Consider the following 21,131-nt stretch of genomic DNA (forward strand, 5'->3'; position numbering starts at 1 on the left):
CAAGTCACTGTAGAATTAAACATAGATTTGTTTTTCTCTCTAAAATATAAAAGTAACCATTATAAATTTAAAAACTCTTTGTACTCCACCATCACTTAATCCTACCATAGCCATAGCCATGTTTTTCCAGAGTATTCAGTCTAGTTTCTACAATTTAGGAAGCGACATGCAAATGCCATTGGTCCCCGTGGAGATATTTTTAATAGCTCAGCCAGCAGCTCTCCACGGGAACCAATGGTATTTGCATGAACGACATCAGATCTTGATTATTGTAGGTTTGTCATAAGTTTCTTTTTCAAAACTACATCTTTGAAGAAGTTCTCAGTGTAACCAGAATATTCCCAAAGAAGTTCTTGCATTAGTGAAAACTATGTTCAAAATATATGTTTTGGAAGTCATGTATCCATTTAGTAATCTGTTGTGTGAGAAAAACCCTGCAAAATAATCTTTAATTACAGGTATAGAATTAACCTCAAATTTAGTAATGGATGTTATGTTGGGATAAACAAGAATAGAAGCTGACAATGTTAGAACAGTCACCTCATGACCTCTCTGCATAAGTTTATCCAGGATTGTATTTATATTCATCCAATGACTATATTCTGTGGGCCACACCAGCACATTTCCACAACTCCCAGAGCTAGAGTAATAGCTCAGCTGTATCAGTAGAAGAGCTGAAGTCCATTTCATAGCCATCTTGATAAAATACAATGCCTTTTTTTAAATTGTTGTTCCCTCTGCCATTCTTACGTTTTGTTTTTATGCAAGGATAAATCAATCCGGAAGTTAAAATGTAATTCTTATCCCTTGAAGTAAATACATTATATAAGTAGTCTGAACATGTCAATGGCAAATGGAAAAACAAAATGTAGATGACCCTGTGTTTACACAAATGTATTTAATGTCTCTTTATGTTTTTAAGTGCTTTCATCCAGCTGAGATCAATGATTTTGCATGAACACGTCATCACATTTATGGAATATATTTTAGACTACTACCAAAAGTAGTGGCAATAGAGAGGCTCTTTTGTCTTCAGTCTCCTTGACACACAACTAGAGATAAAATAATTATATGGATGAATCAGCATTTTTTAGAGTATTTTTATAAAAACACTTTAGTCATGATTTTTTGACATATAATTCACATGCTATGCAATTCACCAATCTAATATATGTATATTAGTCTGTTCTCATGCTGCTGGTAAAGACATATCCAAGACTGGGTAGTTTATAAAGGAAAGAGGTTTAATTGACTCAGTTCCACATGGCTGGGGAGGCCTCACAACCATGGCGACAGGCAAGACAGAGAGCTTGTGCAGGGGAACTCCCATTTATAAAACCATCATATCTCATGTGACTTATTCACTACCACAAGAACAGTATGGAGGAAACGACCCCCATGATTCAATTATCTCCACCTGGCCCCACCCTTGAAACGTGAGGATTATTACAATTCAAGGTGAGATTTGCGTGGAGAGATAGCCAAACCATATCAGTGTACAATTGAATGTTTCGTTGTATATTAACAGACTTGTAAAATCAGAAAATAATTTTAGAACAGGTTCATCTCCCAAAAAGAAATACTTTACCATTCGCTGTCAACCCCCACACTGTGCAATTTCTGCATCTCTAGAGTCCTAGGCAACCACACACTAATCTACTACCTGTCTCTATTGGTTTTCCTTTTCTGGATATTTCACACTAATGAAATCATACAATATGTGGTCTTTTGTGGCTGGCTTTCACTTTTCATAATATTTTAAAGACTCATTCATGTTATTTAAAGTACCAATATTTCATTCATGTTTATTTCCAAATAACGTTGTGTAGTATGGATATACCACATTTTGTTTATTATTCATCAGTTAATGGACATTTGAATTTTTTCCAATTTTTGGCTATCATGAATAATGTTATTTATTAATGTTCATGTACAAGTTTTGTGTAGACATATTTTCATTTCTCTTGGGTTTATACCTAGAGATGGAATTGCTGGGTCACATATTAGCTTTATGTTTAACTTTTGAAGAATTACTAGACTGTTTTCCAAAGTGGTCATACCATTTTCCAGTCTCATTAGCAATGTATGAGGATTCCAATTCCTCCACATCCTTGACAACACGTGTTAATTGTCAAAACAAACAACATTTGTTTACTAGGCTCTTTCCCTATTGAACTGTTTTGGCACTTTTGTCGAATATCAGTTGACCATTAACATATGGTATATTTCAGGATTCTAAAACCTATTCCATCAATCTATACATCTATCTGTAGGCCTATGCCACATTTTTTTTATTACTGTAGATCTGCAGTTGACTTCAAAATCAGGACGTATAAGTCCCCAACTTTGTTCTTTTTAAGACCGTTTTGTTATTAAAAACGGCACTTTGGGAGGCTGAGACGGGCGGATCACGAGGTCAGGAGATCGAGACCATCCTGGCTAACACGGTGAAACTCCGTCTCCACTACAAAATACAAAAAACTAGCCGGGCGAGGTGGCAGGCGCCTATAGTCCCAGCTACTCAGGAGACTGAGGCAGGAGAATGGCGTAAACCCGGGAGGCGGAGCTTGCAGTGAGCTGAGATCCAGCCACTGCACTCCAGCCTGGGTGACAGAGCGAGACTCCCTCTCAAAAAAAAAAAAAAAAAAAAAAAAAAAAAAAGACATTACTTCACATTATGAGAGAGCTTTGGTGTTTTATAAATAGGTAGGAAATATCCTTTTGGGAAAAGGCAATAGCCATTATCTGAGAATACATGGCTCTTTTCATGTTTAAATCAGAGAAGCATGCTCTTGGCCACCTAGAAGGCATGTAAATATCCTCACCCCACACTGAGAGATAAGAGTCTTATGGGAGATGGACTGATTCCCTCTTTTGGGGATCCAGGTTTTGGTATAAAAATAGGACCCTTAATTTTGGGGGATCTGTTTTGCCTTCCAGCTGTGCCTGCTTATTAGGTCCTAGAAACTGCATTCTTTAAAGAGAAACTTACAAACTGGCAAACGATAAATCTTACAATTACTAGATCTTTTTTGTCTGTCTGTATACTTCTAAGTGTTGTGTGTTTGATATTTATTATTTCTAAATAGGGAGATAGAAAACAATTATCTTATTACTATATAGACAGTTGTGCTAGAAATATGTTTGTAATTCAATAATGCATCTACGTTCATCTAGAGATAAAACTAAAACTATAATTAAATGAATCTGTAATTTCTGAAAGAAATCTGAAGTGCTTCAAGTTTCAGAGTCATGATTTCTTAGAGTGTCTTGTATGAGTGATGGCCACAGGGTTCTAACTGACCCTATAATGTAAGCCCCTTCAGAATATTTATGAGATTGATAGATCATTCTATATTTTCATTTCCTTATTTACCTATAAAAGAAAACTTTCTTTGATTTTTATATTCATGGAAGCTCACCTTCAAATGCACAAAGAAAATGGAATGTTTATGCTACCATATAAAAACATAGCATACTTAGTGATTCTCTGTAAAACTGATCTCATTTCTTTTCATAAAACGTTTGGAACCAAAAGTCAAAGTAAAGTACATATATCGTATTTTTACCTTCTCCATAAATTTAATTTGACCACTTAATTCAGGTATAACAACAGATATATAGGAAGGAAGGAATCAAAGTCCTCACCCATATTTTTTCAATGTATGGACAAGAGAGAAGCAGAGACTATACACAAAGGACATTTCAAGTATCTCAGACAGCAACTCACCACAGGGACCGCTGGCATCTCCAAGAAGGACATTGTCTTAGTCCATTTGCACTACTATAACAAAATACCTGAGAGTGGATAATTTATAAAGAACAGAAATTTGCTTCACACAGTTCTGGAGGCTGGAAAGTTCAAGATCAAGGGACTAGCAGGTTCATTGTCTGGTGAGGATCTCTCTGGTCTCTGCTTCCAAGATGGCTCCTGGAACACCGAGTCTTCTGGAGGGGAGGAATGCTGTGTCCACTCTTGGCAGAAGGCATAAAGACATAAAGGCGGCCGTGCGCGGTGGCTCAAGCCTGTGATCCCAGCACTTTGGGAGGCCGAGACGGGCGGATCACGAGGTCAGGAGATCGAGACCATCCTGGCTAACCCGGTGAAACCCCGTCTCTACTAAAAAATACGGAAAACTGGCCGGGCGAGGTGGCGGGCGCCTGTGGTCCCAGCTACTCGGGAGGCTGAGGCAGGAGAATGGCATAAACCCGGGAGGCGGAGCTTGCAGTGAGCTAAGATCCGGCCACTGCACTCCAGTTCGGGCGACAGAGCGAGACTCCGTCTCAAAAAAAAAAAAAAAAAAAAAAAGGGGCGGAGCAAGATGGCCGAATAGGAGCAGCTCCAGTCTCCAACTCCCAGCGCCAGCGACACAGAAGACCGGTGATTTCTGCATTTTCAACTGAGGTACTGGGTTCATCTCACTGGGGAGTGCCAGACGATCGGAGCTGGTCAGCTGCTGCAGCCCGACCAGCGAGAGCTGAAGCAGGGCGAGGCATTGCCTCACCTGGGAAGCGCAAGGGGGAAGGGAGTCCCTTTTCCTAGCCCGGGGAACTGAGACACACAACACCTGGAAAATCGGGTAACTCCCACCCCAATACTACGCTTTAGGAAACAGGCACACCAGGAGATCATATCCCACACCTGGCCGGGAGGGTCCCACAACCACGGAGCCTCCCTGGTTGCTAGCGCAGCAGTCTGTGATCTACCGGCAAGGCAGCAGCGAGGCTGGGGGAGGGGCGCCCGCCATTGCTGAGGCTTAAGTAGGTAAACAAAGCTGCTGGGAAGCTCGAACTGGGTGGAGCTCACAGCAGCTCAAGGAAACCTGCCTGTCTCTGTAGACTCCACCTCTGGGGACAGGGCACAGTGAACTAAGACACACAGACACCTCTGCACAGACGCAAACGACTCTGTCTGACAGCTTTGAAGAGAGCAGTGGATCTCCCAACACGGAGGTTGAGATCTGAGAAGGGACAGACTCCCTGCTCAAGCGGGTCCCTGACCCCTGAGTAGCCTAACTGGGAGACATCCCCCACTAGGGGCAGTCTGACACCCCACACCTCACAGGGAGGAGTACACCCCTGAGAGGAAGCTTCCAAAGCAAGAATCAGACAGGTACACTCGCTGTACAGAAATAGTCTATCTTCTGCAGCCTCTGCTGCTGATACCCAGGCAAACAGGGTCTGGAGTGGACCTCAAGCAATCTCCAACAGACCTACAGCTGAGGGTCCTGACTGGTAGAAGGAAAACTATCAAACAGGAAGGACACCTACACCAAAACCCCATCAGTACATCACCATCATCAAAGACCAGAGGCAGATAAAACCACAAAGATGGGGAAAAAGCAGGGCAGAAAAGCTGGAAATTCCAAAAATAAGAGCGCATCTCCCCCGGCAAAGGAGCGCAGCTCATCGCCAGCAACGGATCAAAGCTGGACGGAGAATGACTTTGATGAGATGAGAGAAGAAGGCTTCAGTCCATCAAATTTCTCAGAGCTAAAGGAGGAATTATGTACCCAGCGCAAAGAAACTAAAAATCTTGAAAAAAAAGTGGAAGAATTGATGGCTAGAGTAATTAATGCAGAGAAGGTCCTAAACGAAATGAAAGAGATGAAAACCATGACACGAGAAATACGTGACAAATGCACAAGCTTCAGTAACCGACTCGATCAACTGGAAGAAAGAGTATCAGCGATTGAGGACCAAATGAATGAAATGAAGCGAGAAGAGAAACCAAAAGAAAAAAGAAGAAAAAGAAATGAACAAAGCCTGCAAGAAGTATGGGATTATGTAAAAAGACCAAATCTACGTCTGATTGGGGTGCCTGAAAGTGAGGGGGAAAATGGAACCAAGTTGGAAAACACTCTTCAGGATATCATCCAGGAGAACTTCCCCAACCTAGTAGGGCAGGCCAACATTCAAATCCAGGAAATACAGAGAACGCCACAAAGATACTCCTCGAGAAGAGCAACTCCAAGACACATAATTGCCAGATTCACCAAAGTTGAAATGAAGGAAAAAATCTTAAGGGCAGCCAGAGAGAAAGGTCAGGTTACCCACAAAGGGAAGCCCATCAGACTAACAGCAGATCTCTCAGCAGAAACTCTCCAAGCCAGAAGAGAGTGGGGGCCAATATTCAACATTCTTAAAGAAAAGAATTTTAAACCCAGAATTTCATATCCAGCCAAACTAAGTTTCATAAGTGAAGGAGAAATAAAATCCTTTACAGATAAGCAAATGCTTAGAGATTTTGTCACCACTAGGCCTGCCTTACAAGAGACCCTGAAGGAAGCACTCAACATGGAAAGGAACAACCGGTACCAGCCATTGCAAAAACATGCCAAAATGTAAAGACCATTGAGGCTAGGAAGAAACTGCATCAACTAATGAGCAAAATAACCAGTTAATATCATAATGGCAGGATCAAGTTCACACATAACAATCTTAACCTTAAATGTAAATGGACTAAATGCTCCAATTAAAAGACACAGACTGGCAAACTGGATAAAGAGTCAAGACCCATCAGTCTGCTGTATTCAGGAGACCCATCTCACACGCAGAGACATACATAGGCTCAAAATAAAGGGATGGAGGAAGATTTACCAAGCAAATGGAGAACAAAAAAGAGCAGGGGTTGCAATCCTAGTCTCTGATAAAACAGACTTTAAACCATCAAAGATCAAAAGAGACAAAGAAGGCCATTACATAATGGTAAAGGGATCAATTCAACAGGAAGAGCTAACTATCCTAAATATATATGCACCCAATACAGGAGCACCCAGATTCATAAAGCAAGTCCTTAGAGACTTACAAAGAGACTTAGACTCCCATACAATAATAATGGGAGACTTCAACACTCCACTGTCAACATTAGACAGATCAACGAGACAGAAAGTTAACAAGGATATCCAGGAATTGAACTCATCTCTGCAGCAAGCAGACCTAATAGACATCTATAGAACTCTCCACCCCAAATCAACAGAATATACATTCTTCTCAGCACCACATCATACTTACTCCAAAATTGACCACGTAATTGGAAGTAAAGCACTCCTCAGCAAATGTACAAGAACAGAAATTATAACAAACTGTCTCTCAGACCACAGTGCAATCAAACTAGAACTCAGGACTAAGAAACTCACTCAAAACCGCTCAACTACATGGAAACTGAACAACCTGCTCCTGAATGACTACTGGGTACATAACGAAATGAAGGCAGAAATAAAGATGTTCTTTGAAACCAATGAGAACAAAGATACAACATACCAGAATCTCTGGGACACATTTAAAGCAGTGTGTAGAGGGAAATTTATAGCACTAAATGCCCACAAGAGAAAGCAGGAAAGATGTAAAATTGACACTCTAACATCGCAATTAAAAGAACTAGAGAAGCAAGAGCAAACACATTCGAAAGCTAGCAGAAGGCAAGAAATAACTAAGATCAGAGCAGAACTGAAGGAGATAGAGACACAAAAAACCCTCCAAAAAATCAATGAATCCAGGAGTTGGTTTTTTGAAAAGATCAACAAAATTGACAGACCACTAGCCAGACTAATAAAGAAGAAAAGAGAGAAGAATCAAATCGACGTAATTAAAAATGATCAAGGGGATATCACCACCAACCCCACAGAAATACAAACTACCATCAGAGAATACTAAAACACCTCTACGCAAATAAACTGGAAAATCTAGAAGAAATGGATAATTTCCTGGACACTTACACTCTTCCAAGACTAAACCAGGAAGAAGTTGAATCCCTGAATAGACCAATAGCAGGCTCTGAAATTGAGGCAACAATTAATAGCCTACCAACCAAAAAAAGTCCAGGACCAGATGGATTCACAGCTGAATTCTACCAGAGGTACAAGGAGGAGTTGGTACCATTCCTTCTGAAACTATTCCAAGCAATAGAAAAAGAGGGAATCCTCCCTAACTCATTTTATGAGGCCAACATCATCCTGATACCAAAGCCTGGCAGAGACACAACAAAAAAAGAGAATTTTAGACCAATATCCCTGATGAACATCGATGCAAAAATCCTCAATAAAATACTGGCAAACCGGATTCAGCAACACATCAAAAAGCTTATCCACCATGATCAAGTGGGCTTCATCCCTGGGATGCAAGGCTGGTTCAACATTCACAAATCAATAAACATAATCCAGCATATAAACAGAACCAAAGACAAGAACCACATGATTATCTCAATTGATGCAGAAAAGGCTTTTGACAAAATTCAACAGCCCTTCATGCTAAAAACGCTCAATAAATTCGGTATTGATGGAACGTACCTCAAAATAATAAGAGCTATTTATGACAAACCCACAGCTAATATCATACTGAATGGGCAAAAACTGGAAAAATTCCCTTTGAAAACTGGCACAAGACAGGGATGCCCTCTCTCACCACTCCTATTCAACATAGTGTTGGAAGTTCTGGCTAGGGCAATCAGGCAAGAGAAAGAAATCAAGGGTATTCAGTTAGGAAAAGAAGAAGTCAAATTGTCCCTCTTTGCAGATGACATGATTGTATATTTAGAAAACCCCATTGTCTCAGCCCAAAATCTCCTTAAGCTGATAAGCAACTTCAGCAAAGTCTCAGGATACAAAATTAATGTGCAAAAATCACAAGCATTCTTACACACCAGTAACAGACAAACAGAGAGCCAAATCAGGAATGAACTTCCATTCACAATTGCTTCAAAGAGAATCAAATACCTAGGAATCCAACTTACAAGGGATGTAAAGGACCTCTTCAAGGAGAACTACAAACCACTGCTCAGTGAAATAAAAGAGGACACAAAGAAATGGAAGAACATACCATGCTCATGGATAGGAAGAATCAAGATCGTGAAAATGGCCATACTGCCCAAGGTAATTTATAGATTCAATGCCATCCCCATCAAGCTACCAATGAGTTTCTTCACAGAATTGGAAAAAACTGCTTTAAAGTTCATATGGAACCAAAAAAGAGCCCGCATCTCCAAGACAATCCTAAGTCAAAAGAACAAAGCTGGAGGCATCACGCTACCTGACTTCAAACTATACTACAAGGCTACAGTAACCAAAACAGCATGGTACTGGTACCAAAACAGAGATATAGACCAATGGAACAGAACAGAGTCCTCAGAAATAATACCACACATCTACAGCCATGTGATCTTTGACAAACCTGAGAGAAACAAGAAATGGGGAAAGGATTCCCTATTTAATAAATGGTGCTGGGAAAATTGGCTAGCCATAAGTAGAAAGCTGAAACTGGATCCTTTCCTTACTCCTTATACGAAAATTAATTCAAGATGGATTAGAGACTTAAATGTTAGACCTAATACCATAAAAATCCTAGAGGAAAACCTAGGTAGTACCATTCAGGACATAGGCATGGGCAAAGATTTCATGTCTAAAACACCAAAAGCAACGGCAGCAAAAGCCAAAATTGACAAATGGGATCTCATTAAACTAAAGAGCTTCTGCACAGCAAAAGACACTACCATCAGAGTGAACAGGCAACCTACAGAATGGGAAAAAATTTTTGTAATCTACTCATCTGACAAAGGGCTAATATCCAGAACCTACAAAGAACTCAAACAAATTTACAAGAAAAAAACAAACAACCCCATCAAAAAGTGGGCAAAGGACATGAACAGACATTTCTCAAAAGAAGACATTCATACAGCCAACAGACACATGAAAAAATGCTCATCATCACTGGCCATCAGAGAAATGCAAATCAAAACCACAATGAGATACCATCTCACACCAGTTAGAATGGCAATCATTAAAAAGTCAGGAAACAACAGGTGCTGGAGAGGATGTGGAGAAATAGGAACACTTTTACACTGTTGGTGGGACTGTAAACTGATTCAACCATCGTGGAAAACAGTGTGGCGATTCCTCAAGGATCTAGAACTAGATGTACCATATGACCCAGCCATCCCATTACTGGGTATATACCCAAAGGATTATAAATTATGCTGCTATAAAGACACATGCACACGTATGTTTATTGCAGCACTATTCACAATAGCAAAGACTTGGAATCAACCCAAATGTCCATCAGTGACAGATTGGATTAAGAAAATGTGGCACATATACACCATGGAATACTATGCAGCCATAAAAAAGGATGAGTTTGAGTCCTTTGTAGGGACTTGGATGCAGCTGGAATCCATCATTCTTAGCAAACTATCGCAAGAACAGAAAACCAAACACCGCATGTTCTCACTCATAGGTGGGAACTGAACAATGAGATCACTCGGACTCAGGAAGGGGAACATCACACACCGGGGCCTATCATGGGGAGGGGGAGGGGGGAGGGATTGCGTTGGGAGTTATACCTGATGTAAATGACGAGTTGATGGGTGCAGTACAGCAACATGGCACAAGTATACATATGTAACAAACCTGCACGTTATGCACATGTACCCTACAACTTAAAGTATAATAATAATAAATAAATTAAAAAAAAAAGAAAAGAAAAGAAAAAAAAAAAAAAAAGACATAAAGGCAAAAAGGGGCAAACTGTCACTGTCCAGTTCTGTTATAAGGACACCTAGTCCCATTCACAAGGAAGAAGCCCTCATGGCCCAATCTCCTCTTAAAACGTCTACCTCAATACTATCACATTGGCAACATTTGAATTTTGAAATGGAAATTCAACATTTTGAATTTTGAAGGGGACACATTTAAACCATAGTATATGTCAAACCTTGATTTTTGTAGTTTTGTCGTAAGTTCCTTGTTCAGAACTGCATCTCTATAGAGCTTTTCAAAGTAATCAGAACATTCACCCCCAAACATTTTTGCAGTAATGGAAAATATGCTCAATATGTGTCTTTTGGCAAATTATACACCCATTTCCTGACGCATTTTGTAAAAAAAAAATTCCAGTTCAACTCTAGTATAAGATGTAGGAAAAATTTCAAATTTAGTAATAGTTTATTGAGATCAAGGGTAATGAAACAGGAAGGTGTCAGAACCTCATGAACTATCCTCATCAGCTATCCAGACAAGTTCATTCGGTAGTGTCTTTAAATTGCTCCATTGATTATATTTCATTGGCCACAATAGCATTTTTCCATAACTTTCTTTTTTTTTATTATTATTATACTTTAAGTTCTAGGGTACATGTGCACAATGTACAGGTTTGTTACATAAGTATATATGTGCCATGCTGGTGTGCTGCACCCATTAACTCGTCATTTCCAAGCTAAAGTAATAATGCAACCCACTTCTTTATTGTGTTGTTTTCTTCTTGCATTTTAAGCTTTCTTTACATTTTCTTGATAAAAGTAACTTATCAGATATATGGTTTGCAAATATATTCTCCAATTTTGTGGCTCCTCATTTCACTTTCTTGATGGTATTCTTTGATGCACATAAGTTTTAATTTTTATGAAGTCCAATTTGTTCATTTTAATTTGGTTGTTTCTCCTTTTGGTGTCATATCTAAGAAACCATTGCAATTCCCTTCAACACAACTCAACAAAATTAAGAGGTTATATTAAGTTGGAAAACGAGACTAATATAAAAAAACAGATACATAAAACAAGTGTAGCTCATTAGAAATTTGCTATAATTCTTTGCATTGTAATTATAATGATGTTTAACTCTTTCTTAAATATTTAAATTTGTCATTGATAATCTCATTTGTTTAAGACACCATTTATGAAACATCAAGGTTACATTTCATATCTTAATTGAATATACAAGTATGTACAAGAAATGTGAATATTTATATTTACATCAGTGTTTTAATACTTCTCATTACTCACCATCTCTCGTCCCCATTTCCTTGTCTGTCATATGAAAGGTGTTTAACTATGCAATCTCTTAATTTCTTTAGAGTTCCCGCACGCTATAAGGTATTTTCAGTAAGGTATTTTTGGAAGGAAACCAAATACCTTAGGATCCAATACTCACTGGCATAGGTGGATCCCACAGATTGAATGTCTTGATAAGACATGAAAAAATAAATACTGAAAACACGAGTAACAGCCAGAGTGATAGTAGTCAAACAGGAAATAATTTATTAAACACTTATTAATAAAAAATTTAAAAATAAAATTAACTTCTTCATATTTATTTTCTAGTTTTAGGGAGAAAAAGATACACTTGGCCGGGCGCAGTGGCTCAAGCCTGTAATCCCAACACTTTGGGAGGCCGAGACGGGCGGATCACGAGGTCAGGAGATCGAGACCATCCTGGCTAACATGGTGAAACCCCGTCTCTACTAAAAAATTAAAAAAAAAAAAAAACTAGCTGGGCCAGGTGGCAGGCGCCTGTAGTCCCAGCTACTCGGGAGGCTGAGGCAGGAGAATGGCATGAACCCAGGAGGCGGAGCTGGCAGTGAGCCGAGATCCGGCCACTGCACTTCAGCCTGGGCAACAGAGCGAGACTCCGTCTCAAAAAAAAAAAAAAGATACACTTTTAAGGGGTTGTAGTTGTTGTTTCCTGAGATAAGGTCTTGCTCTGTAGCCCAGGCTGAAGCACAGTAGTATAATCATAGATCACTGTAGCGAGCCTCCTTTCTCAGCCTCCCCAGTGGCTGGGACTACAGGTGCACACCACCATGCCCGGCTAGTTTTTTTGTAGTAACAGGGTCTCACTATGTTGCCCAGGCTGGTCTTGAACTCCAGGCCTCAAGAGATCATCTAGGCTCAGACTCCCAAAGCATTGGGATTCCAGAAATGAGCCACTGTGCTCAGACTGGGTTGGTACTTTTTAAACCCAGAGTCACATTCTTTATGGCCAGAACCAAAGTACCTTATTTCAAATGCAGTTATATCTCACAGAGGAGTTTTCACTAACTTCCTGGATTGTCACATTGTCCTTTGTTCTGCAATCTTACACCTCTCTCTCCTACTGCCTCTGAAAAATAACAACACCTCTTTTATTATGAGTGACTGCATTTTCTATGAGAAAATACTTGACAACTTTATTATGAAATGGTAACATATTTCATGATAAAGTGTGGCCTGTCCTTCCTCTGATTCCAGCATACCCACTCAACTCCTGCTCTACATATCACGTTCAGTGTGACATCAGTGTTTCTTGAAGATAATGCATTTTTATTTTGCTTCCCTCTCCCTTTCTCACACTTGCTCTTTATTTATTGTGAATGTGCTCTTTCATTTTCTCCTTCTAGCAATCTCATACTCATTTTTCAAGTCTCAAGTCTCATGTCACACAGTACCTTTTTCATGTAGTCTTCACTTACCTCCCCAGTGGGCTTAGGTGTTTCTTCCTCTGAGATCTGAAAGCAATTTCAGGGCACCTTCATGAATGCAATAACCTGTTACATAGAAAACACTTTATCTTTCATTGCCTTATATTGTGCATTTCTCATCTTATTCCTCAGACATACAATTGGTAATCTTGCTAAAACTCACCCAATCCTAGATCATTTCCAAACCAAAGCTTTTATAACTTATGGTGGAACAACAGCATATATGAGATGACCTACCATGGAGTCCCTCCACGGACATTCCTTTGTTTGTGGACCAACATGATAACATTGCTCACATGAAGGCCAAGGAAGCAGCTGTTATATTGGACTTGAGCACAAAGTCAAGTACAGATCTGCTCGATATACAGAAGACAGTCATATATAACCCTTCATGAGTATAATTTTTTTACTCTATTTACATATTTTACAGGAAGGCCAATGTGGCAATAGTATGGCTGAAAATGAATATAGTAATTAGTACAAATTTGCTTAATTTTTGTCAATAAGTTTTTTTCCAGTGGTTTTAGTGAAAAAATTTTTAAGAGGTTTAGGGATAGTGGACAAATTTTGAAATAGTTACAGGCAGAATGAGAGGAATCACTGAAGTTGGTCACTAAATGATTACAAGAAAGCATTGAGAACAAAGTTGAAGTAGGGAACCATGAATATTATAATTATTAATCTGCAGAGTTATCATTTTCTTTCAGCATGAAAACTTTTCAAATATTTTAAAGTCTTCTAAAGTGGTTTAGGTTCCAGTAAAGGAACACAACATAATCAATCACTAATTCCCATTACATTTGATGCATCCCGAACCTCCTGTGTGAATATTTTGATTCCTTCAATGATAAGTAATAAACAACCAGGGATTTCAAATTTACCCAAATAAAACTATTGAAAAAAGAGGATACTGCTTATAAATGTAGGCATATTCTTAGCTCTTTTGGTTGTAGTTATTTTTTGTCTTATTTGGAAGAATTATAAAATCAAGGAGTATTTTACTTGGAAGAGATAAGTTGGAATTTTCCTGGTTAAAAGGCAAAATTTCTGAAACCAAAAATATTTTGTTTCCAAATTATTCAGTATATACATTAATTTGAGTTATAATATTGCTATTATTTTTTTAAATCTTATTGTTATATATATGTTTTCCTTCTGTTTTATAATGACCTACATAAAAATACAATATTCTATTTGAGGATATATTGGCAATAATAATACACTGAACATGAAATATTTTTAAAGCTATGTTACTTTAATTTTAGTACAACTGATGTTCATCCTACTGAGTACCATGAGAAGCATGTTTTATTTTTGTTTTTGAGAAAAAAATATATCTTTCAATTAGTAGTTTAATGTAAAAGTACATCTCTCTAGCATAGATGTCTTTCTACACTTGTTGCTTTTTAATAAATCTAATGCTGGTGTACAAAAATGAAGATAATTTTTTTGAGACAAGGTCTCTATCTGTTGCCCGGGCTGGAGTGCAATGGTGCAGTCTCAGCTCACTGCAACCTCTGCCTCCTAGGCTCAAGCGATCTTCCCGCCCCAGCCTCCTGAGTAGCTCAGACTACAGGCACATGCCATATGTCACAATAAGTTTTATTATTTTTTAATTTTGTAGAGACAGGGTTTTGCCATGTTGCTCAGGCTGGTCTCCAACTACTGAACACAAGTAATCTGCCCACTTTGGCCTTCCAAAATGCCGGGATTACAGGCCTGAGCCACCATGACCAGCTGATAATTTCTTTACTAGCTGATACATATTGAATATTTATAATATGAAAGATATTGTATTCATTTTTTAATGTATTAATTTCTTCATTTCCCCATTAAATTATAAAAATATAACAGAATTAATACCCATTCTCAAAAACCCAGTTCTCCCACTCTGTTTTTTAAATAAGAGGAAATGATCTCCATTAGTATTGCTGTAGTGCCATGCTATAGCATTTTGGGGTTCAATGTTTGCAAGCCATATCCCTATATACACCTGTTTTCCTTATCTGTTAGTCCATAATCATTTCAATAGTAGAAAGAGATGCAACTGTAATGCCTCAAAGTAAAATGTTGAGCACTTTACAGATGCTAAAATAAGAATACTAACAAGAAAAACAATAATTACAATACCAAACATTAAGTGAGAGTCTACTATATAATAGAACTCTACTATATAATAAGAATAATTTTAAGTATTTTATGAATCAATATATTATTGCTCACAATAATCAAATAAGAAAGGTACTTTTCCTATATGTTACACTTAAAAAAACTGAGGAACAGAGAGAATAAAAAAAAAAAAACAAGACAACCCACCTTCATATATTTAAACCTTAATTCACCGTTATAAGGTCAACATCAAATCCTGGTCAGTACCAACTCCCGATCAGCCCTATTTGGATGTGGCCCTGCACCTCATCATAGACTTGCCTTCTACATCTGGATTTTGATACTGTTTTGAACCTTGTATTAGTCTTGAAGAAAGTCAAACCTGGAAGTTATACTTCCAGACATCTAGACTACAGCGGTATTACTTTTAGGATAGACAGATATATCTATAGAAAAGAGGATGGAGACCAGAAACTGACACATACATCTAGTCACCTAATTTTATTATGACAACTACACAACTACAATTTATTGGGCAAACAACTTTGTTTTTCAACAAGTGATTCCAAGTTAATAGGATATCCTATTAATATGGTTTGCCTCTGAATCCCCACTCAAATCTCATCTTGAATTGTAATTCCTGCATGTCTAGAGAGGAATCTGCTGGGAGGTGATTGGATCATGGGGGCAGTTTCTCCATGCTGTTCTTATGATACTCAGTGAGTTATCATGAGATCTGATGGTTTAAAAGTATTTGGCAGTTCATCCTCTCTCCCTTTCTCTCTCCTGCTGTCTTGTGAAGAAGGTGCTTGCTTCTTCTTCACCTTCCACCAGGATTGTAAGTTTCCTGAGGCTTCCCCAGCCATGAGGAAATGTGAGTCAATTAAACCTTTTTTGTTTATAATTACCCAGTCCCCAGCAGTTCTTTATAGCAGTGTGAAAACAGACTAATACACCTGCAATCCAAAAAGTGACTGAGGCAGATTTCAGTGGATTCAGAGATCTGTTTTACAAAGGTGGAGGACATGCCTGGGAAAAAGAAATACAAGTTACAGTAGGATATGTGGCCTGAGTTTTTTCAAACAGGGTTTTGGGAACTTCAATATTTAAAGGGAAAAGAACAAGCAGGAGGGGAAGGAAAAAAAAAGGAGGGAGGATAGGCAATGAGTCAAGGGGTTACATTCTTGTGAAGCTCAGATTAATGCTTAGTGAATATACATTTTACATTTGGAAGGAAGACTGTGGGGGAAAGGTCAATTATTTGACTTTTATTTAGTAAATCTACATTTTATGTAAGATAAAGTAAGCCTATGAAATTACAGTTGTCTGTTTTGGAACAAAAGGCAAGTAGGGTTTTTTTTCTGTCTTTTTGCATTTTGTGATTTTTGCATGACTCCCAAGATTAATTTTCCCTTTAGCATAGTGAGTTTGAAATTCTGAGATTTTTTTTTCATAATTCATATGGAAAAATGTGAAACTTGGCCTATCTTTCTTATACCATACAGTACAATCAATTCAGGTTACAGTAGGTAATTAACTATGAAAGGCAAAATAATTGCATTAGTCTCTTTTTACACCGCTATAAAGAACTAACCCAAATTGGGTAATTTATAAAGGAAAGAGGTTTAATTGCCTCACAGTTCTGCATGGCTAAGGAGGCCTCAGGAAACTTACACTCACGGCAGAAGGTGAAAGAGAAACAAGTATCTTCTTCATAAGGCAGCAAAAAAAGAAAGAAAGCAGGAAAAAACTACCACTGGTAAAACCATCAGATCTCATGAGAACTCACTCTGTTTCATAAGAACAGCATGGGAAAATCTGCCCCTATGATCCAGTCACCTCCCACCAGGAGGGAGATGATATGGTTTGATTCTGTGTCCCCACCCAACTCTCATCTCCAGTTGTAATCCCTCAACACCTGGGGATTATAATTGGAGATGAGAGTTGGGTGGGGACACAGAACGAAACCATATCGTTCTGTTCCTAGCCCCTCCCAAATGTCCCTTTCACATTTCAAAATATATCATGCCTTCTCAATAGTCCCCCAAAGTCTTAACTCATTCTAGCATTAACCCAAAGGTCCAAGTCCAAAGTCACAACTGAGTCAAGGCAAGTCCCTTCCTTCCCTCTATGAGCCTGTAAATACGAAAGCAAGTTAGTTACTTCCGAGACACAATGGGGGTACAGACATTGGGTAAATATTCCCACTCCAGTGGGAGTAATTGACAAAAACTAGGGAGTCACAGGCACCATGCAAGTCCAAAGTACAGTGGAGTAGTCATTAAATCTTAAAGCTCTGGAAAGATCTCCTTTGACTCCATGTCTAACAACCAGGGCACACGGATGAAAGGGTGGGCTCCTTCATGGGCTGGCATTGAGTACTTGTGGTTTTTTTCAGGTGTACAATGCAAGCTATTGGTGATATTCCATTCTGGGGTCTGTAGAATGGTAGCCTTCTTCTCACAGCTCCACTAGGCAGTACTCTAGTGTGGACTGTGTGGGGGCTCCGACTTCACATTTCCCCTTTCCAGTTTCCTTATGGAAAAACTCTGCCTGTAAAGCCGTCTTCTGCCTGGACATCCAGGCATTTCCTCATATCCTCTGGAATCTAGGCGGAGGTTCCCAAACCTCAATTCTTATATTCTGTGCACCCATAGGCCCAATGCCACATGGAAGCTGCCAAGGCTTGGGGCTTGCACCCTCTGAAGCAATGGCCCAAGCTGTATTTTGGCACCTCTAAGACATGGCTGGAGCTGGTGCAGCTGGGATACAGGGCACCAAGTCCTGAGGCTACACAGAGCAGCAGGGCCCTGAGCCTGGCCCACAAAACCATTTTTTTTTTTTGCCCTGCTATGCCTCTGGGCCTGTGGTAGGAGGGGCTGCTGTGAAGATCTCTGACATGCCCTGGATGTATTTTCCCCATTGTCTTGGCTATTAACATTTTGTTCTTCATTACTTATGCAAATTTCTGTGGCTAGCTTGAATTTCTCCCTAGAAAATGGGTTTTTCTTTTCTACTTCAATGTAAGGCTCCAAAATTTCCAAACTTTGATGCTCTACTTCCCTTGTATTAATAAACATAAGTTCCAATTTCAAATCATCTCTTTGTGAATGCATATAACTGTACACTTTCAGGAAAATTCAGTTCACCTTTTGAATGCCTGCTGCTTAGAAATTTCTTCGGCCAGATGCCCTAAATTATCTCTCTGAAGTTCAAAGTTTCACAGATCTCCAGGGCAAAGGCAAATGCTGCCTGTCTGTTTGTCAAAGCATAGCACGAGTGATCTTTACTCCTGTTCCCAATAGTTTCTTCATCTCCATCGAAGACCACCTCAGTGTGGACTTCATTGTTCATATCACTATCAGCAGTTTGGTTAAAACCACTCAACAAGTCTCTAGAAAGTTCCAAACTTTCTCATATCTTCCTGTCTTCTTTTGATCCCTCCAAACTGTTCCAAACTCTTCCCAATATCCAGTTCCAAAGTTGCTTCCACATTTAAGTATCTTTATAGCAGTGCCCCACTCCTGGTATCACTTCTCTGTATTATTTCATTTCCACACTGTTATAAAGAAATACCCATGATTTGGATAATTTGTAAAGGAAAGAGGTTTAATTGACTCACAGTTCCACATGGCTGGGAAGACCTCAGAAAACTTACAATCATGGTGGAAGGCAAAGGAGAAACAAGTATGTGCTTCACAAAGTGGCAGAAAAAGAGAGAGTAGAGGAAACTGACACTTAGAAAACCATCAGACCTCATGAGAACTCACTCACTATCATGAAAACACCATGGGGAGAACACTGCCCCTGTGATCCAATAACCTGCTACCAGGTTCCTCCCTTAACACCTGGGGATTACAATTCAAGATGAGATTTGGGTGGGGACACAAAGCCAAACCATATCAACAATGAGCATGAGGATAAGAACATAGGAGAATAGCTTCATGGCCTTGTAGTAGGCAGACATTTCTTAAACAGGACATAAAAAGCACTCACCATCAAGAAAAGTGTGACAATTGGCCTTCATTAAAATTAAGAACTTCTGTTTATGAAATGGCACTGTTAAGAGAATGAAAAAGAAAGCCACAGTCTGGAAATATATATTTGCAATATATACACTGGATGAGGATATTATATCCAGAATATATAAATTGGAATCATAGAATTACATAATGTTAGGGATAGAAGCAATGTCATAGTGGATCTAGCTCTAGTTTAGTCCAATCTTTTGAGCCATAAGGAAAAATGTTGTTGGATAATATAGCTGAAACTAGAACATAAGTCACGGTGTTCAAAACACTGGGCTATTTTATTATATTTGCAACAAGGTCTAATAAGGATTTTTCAACGACTTAAGCAGCTTAAAAAAACTTATTTTGAACTAATTTCAGACTTATACAAATGTTGCAAAAATAGTAAAAGGGGTTTCCTTATATTTTTCCCCCCACTTCTTCTAACACAAACATTTCGTATAACCATAGAATAGTTACTGAGAACAGCAAATTAACATTAGTACAATATTAGTAATTAAAATGTAGGACTTATGTGAAATATTAAAAATCTGGTGCTTGGATATGCAAGGGTGTACTAATAATTTCTTTCACTATTTTCAACATAGGCCAAACCCACTGATCTCATCCTTTGAGGATTAGAATTCTTTAAAGTTTTAAAAGAAAGACACTTATTCTTTACATCCTAGAGTTTACTTTTACTAAAACTAAGCTGATGCCTGTAATCCCAGCACTTTGGGAAGACGAGGTGGGTGGATCACTTGAGGTCAGGATTCCGAGACCAGCCTGGCCAACATGGTGAAACTCCATCTCCACTAAAAAATATGAAAATTAGACAGGTGTGGTGGAGTGTGCCTGTAGTCCCAGGTACTTGGGAGGCTGAGGCAGGAGAATCACTGGAACCTGGGAGGTGGAGGTTGCGGTGAGCCAAGATCATGCCACTGCACTCCAGCCTGGGGGATATAGAGAGACTCTGTCTCAAACAAGAACAATAGCAGCAACAATACAAAGCAAAAACAAACAAACAAAAAACAGAACTCCTAGAGAAATAGTGTATGCCTGGATGTGATGGCTCACAGCTGCAATCCTAGCACTTTTATTTTTTTTCTTTTTTTTTGAGATGGAGTCTCGCTCTGTCGCCCCAACTGGAGTACAGTGGCACGATCTTGGCTCAGTGAAAGCTTTGGCCCCCGGGTTCATGCCATTCTCCTGCCTCAGCCTCCGGAGTAGCTGGGATTACAGGTGCCTGCTACTATGCCCAGCTATTTAATTTCTTTCTTTCTTTTTTTTTTTTTTTTAGTAGAGACAGGGTTTCACCATGTTAGCCAGGATGGTCTTGATCTGCTGCCCTCGTGATCCGCCTGCCTCGGCCTCCCAAAGTGCTGGGATTACAGGCGTGAGTCACCGAGCCTGGCCAATCCTAGCATTTTGAGAAGCTGAGGCAGGAGAATCACTTGAGGCTAGGAGTTTCAGACCAGCTTGGGCAACATAGTGAGACCCTGTTTCTACAAAAAATAAAACAAAATATTGGGAGTTTGAGGCAGGTGGATCGAGACCATGATCGAGGACGGTCAGGAGATCGAGATGATCTTGGCTAACATGGTGAAACCGTCTCTACTAAAATAGCAAAAAATTAGCCGGGCATGGTGGCACGTGCCTGTAATCCCAGCTACTCAGGAGGCTGAGGCAGGAGAATTGCTGGAACCGGGAGATGGGGGTTGCAGTTAGCGAAGATCGCACCATTGCACTCCAGCCTGGGCGACAAAGTGAGACTCCGTCTCAAAAAAA

The sequence above is a fragment of the Macaca fascicularis genome, chromosome 5, assembly GCF_037993035.2.
Source record: "Macaca fascicularis isolate 582-1 chromosome 5, T2T-MFA8v1.1".
Taxonomy (NCBI): Eukaryota; Metazoa; Chordata; class Mammalia; order Primates; family Cercopithecidae; genus Macaca; species Macaca fascicularis.